Source organism: Calliphora vicina, chromosome 5 (assembly GCF_958450345.1).
Source record: "Calliphora vicina chromosome 5, idCalVici1.1, whole genome shotgun sequence".
Taxonomy (NCBI): domain Eukaryota; kingdom Metazoa; phylum Arthropoda; class Insecta; order Diptera; family Calliphoridae; genus Calliphora; species Calliphora vicina.
Genome location: NC_088784.1, coordinates 82705734 through 82711733, shown reverse-complemented (window position 1 = coordinate 82711733; position 6000 = coordinate 82705734).

The window sequence follows — 6000 nt, the reverse complement described above, 5'->3', positions numbered from 1 at the left end:
AAAGGTGGTCTTTCACCACGCTAAATGATCGTCTGGCGGATGTGGTCGTTGTTATTGTGGGTACTGGAGTGGCCTTTTTGTCAGCAACCTGTCTCCATTTGGGAGATTTTTCTCCCACTGTCTGATAGCGATTGCACATCGGCTGCTGCTTTAGATTTTGTCCTGGGTACGGAATCCAAAAATTTTGGTATTTCATCTACCACAGATTGGTTTTTTGCTTGATCTTCCTCATGACGCTAATGGGTTGCACCGCTTACAGCATTCTTATCATTCTTGTTAAGAATGAATAGCGCCTTGGTGTATTGAGGATGTCTTGCTGACTCTTGTCATCTGAATACTTTGTCGTTCACTCACGCTGCCTGATCAACCAAAGTCTCTTTAGTAGAGGCTAGAAAGTCGTCTTCTGAGGAGATATGTCTGTTGTTTTGTTGATTATTTTCGTTAATGAAAGGGATGGACAATCCATGCAGTGTCTAGCACTGGAAGGGAGCTGTTAACGACTAATCTTCTTTTACCACTAATTATCCCTTGAGGTTCTCGGCACGTTAACCTTACAAGTGGAGGAAGGAATGAAAAACGGGGAGAGGGAATTAAAAGGGAGAGGGGAGAGAGTCCTTTGATCGTGAAGGCTTTTGAGTTCATTATCTCGAAAGTTGTCCCTACATTAGCGGAATCCACAACCAAAATAAAAACCACAGCCAACACTAAAGCCACCACATCGCGTGAAGATTGTTATATGACGGTACAGATTTTATTCAACGTAAAATTTCAACTCTAACCCAACATAACTTTTGAAAAAATAATAATTATCACGACCTGTTGAACAAGTATCGGCGTATAAAAAATAAGAAAAAAAATTTAAATATTTGTAGTCAAATTCTTCAACAGTTTTCATTTTGTATAATTTTACAAAAAACCATTAAAACATCATAAAACTTGAAAATTTTTAAAATAAGATACTTACCTTCCATTACTGTGCAAAAATTCGAATCAGAAATTATCAAAAATGGTAGTTGAAACTTTGCTAAAATGGTACACTGCTTTTGCCGACAATTGTTACTATTTGCTTTAACTCAAAAAATGTTGTTGCTGTAGTTTAAATGGCCTTACGTTCAGACGCGCGTATGTAAGTATTTATGTATATAGTCTGTGTGTGTGTGTTATTAGTCCATTTTCATTTTTGTTGACTTCCTGCTTGGCAAACGTTACATTAATACCAGAGAGTTAAAATTAGCAAATAACAATCAAATATAAAGCACATCAATCCCACAATGTTAAGCACACTCATACATACATATTTATACACTGCCAAATGTATGTTTTGTATACATACACACTACCGAACTTACGCAAACTTACGCATTTATAGCATTTCACACAAAATAATGTTATATTTCTTTCTGGCTTTAACTCACTGGCCTAGCGTGTGAGTGTGTGTGTTTGAAAGAGCAGGAAAGAGTGCGTGTGTGTTTTTCAGTGTACATATACATACATATTTCTATTTGATCGTTGGATTTGCCTTATTGTTGTCAACAATCACAAAAAACCCAACTGAATGCGACTCGCAGCATTGTTGTGTTGCAAAGTCAACATTTCACTGGCGTCCGCTATGATTTGCTTTTCGGCTTATCAATTGTTTCGCAATCAGCAATAAATTTTACGTCCAACAACAAAAGTCCTCTGTTCTGTTTTGTGCTGCTACTGACTGCTTTTGTTGTTGTTGCTACCGTTGCTATTATCACAAGCATTTATAGCATTTTATTAAAATTATTGTTAATCGTTGTGTTTAAACAGTGTGTTTATTTAAAAAGGGGAAGGATAACAGAATGTATGGATGGCAGCGCGATAGTGTGGGAATTGAAATATAAAGGAAATTAAGAAAACAATTAGGATGTAATAAAATTGTTTAAATGTTAATTGAAAGTTAAGGAAAATAATAATATTATGTTCAATAGTTTTAAATAAATAAGGCGTCCCGGCATCGCTCGGTAGCTACTAATAAATGTTTACTTCGTATGGGAGGTCCCACGCCCATTTTACCTATATATGTAGGTCAATTGTGAATCTAACCCATTCAGGGACCCACTTAAACACACACAACAAATTTCATCGAAATCGGCCCCAGCCGTTAAGGAAGAGTTCAGTTACTAACACACGTAGCCTTTCATTAAACGCTTCTTATCTTCAAATTTAAATAAAACAAATTGTGTGTGTGATATCTTCAATTTTTTTAATCCGTTTGAAAGCCCTATCGATTTCATTATTTATGGAATGTAACATGGTGCACACGACCGCGCAAGCTCGCTTGTTGGTGCGCATCCGAAATGTTAAAATTTCCACGACTTTGATGCATAAATCGGGCCGAATTTTACAGATAGCATCTGAGACTTAAAGAAAAAATTTAAATGTAGCCAAATCGAATGGTGCCAATCCAATTCAGGTCAAAAGAAGTTGGTAATCATCGAGCGCTCGCTATTGTCGGTGATGGCTTAACCAACATAGCGCTGTTTGACTTTTAAACCAAATGAGATAATTTTAAAATGTAAAAGGCAAATGATAGATAATTGATCAACCTATGAAATGAGTGTTTGAAAAGGGTCTTACTCCTTTAACGTGCCTACTTATGGGTTATCAATTTGTTCAAAAATCAATTTTGTGTGAAGTAAAAATGAAATATTTTTTTTTTATTTTTTTTTTATGTTTCTTTTTATGATCTAAAATTATTCCAGAACAGATTTAAATTTATTTTTAAATTTTTTTTATAAAATATTCCAGAGAATATTAAAAAAGTTTAAATTTATTTTTAAATGGATTTTCAAGGCTGTATGTTACAAATTGCCCAAAAATGCTTGCAACACATTTTTGAAACCAAAATTTTAAAAATTTTACCTCTAGCTAAAAATGGGACTGGTAGCTGGACATTTTGTCATTAGGTAAAGAACTTACATATTTTGAAAATATGGCAAATATAGAAAATTATAGATTTTTTTATTTTCCATCAATGCACAGTGTGAGGTTTTAACAATTTAGCTTATCTAAATACAATTTTTTGTTTGCTTTTTTAAAGAATTTTAACTAGAATAAATAGATAACATTCCAAACTACAAAGAATTGCATTTGAAAATAAAAAAAATGTACAGTTTTATAAAGTAACAGCACCTTAAACTTCGTTGTAATTGCAGACTATTGTAAGACATAAACAAGTCAAGGCGCGTAGCTCAAAATTAAATGTTTGTAACTTTTTTTTAAATGCAATATCTTTATGAAAATTTTGCTAGTTTTATATTTTTTATTAAAAAAAAAAATAAATCGTAAAACACGTGAGCAGAAAAAAAGTTTGAAGGTTTTAAAATATATCTCTTTTTTGAACTTATTTTGAAATTTTGTATTTTTTAATTGGTCATAAAAATATAAAGGAAAGCAAGGAAAAGTAGTTACATCATCTACATTAGATAACCTTATCTATCTTCTTACAGAATCAACCAAAAAAGTCTGCCCCAACTTGCCTCTCCACAATTGCCGATCCAAAAACTGATCATGGGTTCAGGTATTTCGCGACAACAAATTTTTGACAACAGGTCGCAATTTTAAAGATACTTCGACAAAATTAGGCAAGAACTTTTACATTGCCCCAAGAACTAAGCCTGTTGAATTTGGATAGAATCGGTACATTATTTCTCCTAGCCCCCATACAAATGCCCTATCTGAAAATAGTTAAAGTCCCATTTTTCTACAGAAGTTGTGATGTTAATCATATATTACTTGTACCAAAATGCGTGACTGTACCTTTATTTATTACCGAGTTATGAATTTTGATAAGCCAGAATGTCAAAACCTCCACACTGTGCAAAGTTGAGAAATATTGAAAAAAAATTGATAGTTGGTAAATGTCGATTTACCTGGACAAACACAAAGCAAACAGAACATTTTTTTATTCTTTTCTTAATAAATAGATCTATGAGTAGAATCAAATAGAATGACGATCCGTTATATAGATTTCGAAATACTGTATCTTAAAGCAGACCAAATTAGCTAAAAATGGTTTGTTTTTTGAACACTGAAAATCAATTAACTTTGGAGTGCTATATCTTCGGAACCAAAAACCCGATTCGTTGGAGAATTTCTTGTAAAATCGGTTTATTCAATATTTTTTACGGGCACACGAAATTTTTGAATTTTGCAACCGCACTTGTTCTACTTTCGACACTGTACCAATCCATAATTCATACCAAACAGTGACTTTTTCGTCATGTTTTGGATGCTCTTAAATCTCGTTTTGTTTGTTGTCTTACCCATTTAATCACCATAAAATGGGCGAAGGACGCGAAAAGTTGCACGTACAGAATTTCTTTTTTTGAGCAATTGTATAATTTGTATATGTTATTGTATATATTATCCGACCATGGCGAATTGGCAAAACAAAACGAGTAAATGAAAGTCAATTTGACAGATGGAGCTTGAACAATATTGTCGCTATCAACTGTCAAAGTTCGGAAGTCCTTATTCTAAAAAGCTATTTTTTGTCTATTCTAAAATAATGTGAAAATCAGCTAGGACCCCCATAATTGCAGATAATGTTTGCGAAGATTCAAATAAAATAGATTCTATATAATTCCAATAGATTAAAATGGATTCCAGTAAGTTTACTTACATATTAGCCCCCATATTCATAAACAGTTTTTAAATTTATAAAATACTTATAAAATAGATTTTTGTTTTATAAACCTTTTATAAATTTAAAAATTATTTATGAATATGGGGTAATAGTTTTGAAATCGATATCTTTATAGCTTTATAAACAAATAATGTTTGGGAAAATAAAATAAATTATATAATGAATACTGAAATTAGCTTTTATAGAACAAAAGATAACGATCCACATATACGACCATTTGAACAAGTGCTTATTCCTCATATGCTGTTCAACTGTGCCGAATATAGCACTCTTTGATTTTCAGTTTATTTTCAGAAATCAGGACAACATACATATGTCAATATTTTATTAATGTATTTTATAAATATTAATTATGCTGGTAAAACACCATTGAAATATATTCCTCTGCTTATTTGTTCCAACTAAATTATTCAATTGCCACTAACCATTACTCAAATCACTCTGCGCAGAATTTACGAACAAAAAAAAAAATCAAAATAATTACTTTCACTAACAAAAATCAATCTATTCAATAACACAATCTTGATTATAAAAGAACATGTTGTTGTTTAGTGGTGAAAATGAACACAAAAAAAAAACATTAACCATAAAACACCTGTTTAATTGACAATATCTCATTTACCTAATGTATTTATAATTTGTGTTTCCTTACGCCTTAGAAAAATGTGGATATTAGCGTGGTCCCATTTGTAGGAAAAATAAATAAGGTGTGGATGTTTCCAACTAAAATAAAAGTTTGATTTTTTTAAGGAAATTCTAAATTTTTGCTCTGGCGCCAGTATTTGGTGAGGATCAAAGCTCAAAGTATCAAATAATAAATCTAAATAAAATTTGAACTTAATTGGAAATCAATACACATATAAAACTGTTTCGCTGATATTAAATGAGTTTTAAAAAATAATTTGGAGCACTGGTTTTCGTAGCTATACAGAATATTGAGTTCTCCAGATTTTCAAAATTCGATTTGACTTGACTTTTATGTAGGTTCAAAGTACCTATTTTTTTAATAACTGGATACAAGATACCTAAAATAAACAGAATAATGGACAAAATAAATTAACAGAAAAAATGGACAGATTTTTGCTTATTTCAATAGGTTTCGTTCGTCCTTGGGCCAAAAAAGTAATACATGTGCAAAATGTTATGGAAATATCCTCAAAATTGCGACCTAAGGCAAAATAAAAGAAGTAAGAAAGTATGGTCGGTCAAGCCCGACCATATAATACCCTACACCAAGTAAATGAGTAAAAATATTTTTCTTTTAAAATATCAATAAATTATATTTTTGAGTGATTTTTCGAATTAGGTCGTAAATCACCATAAAA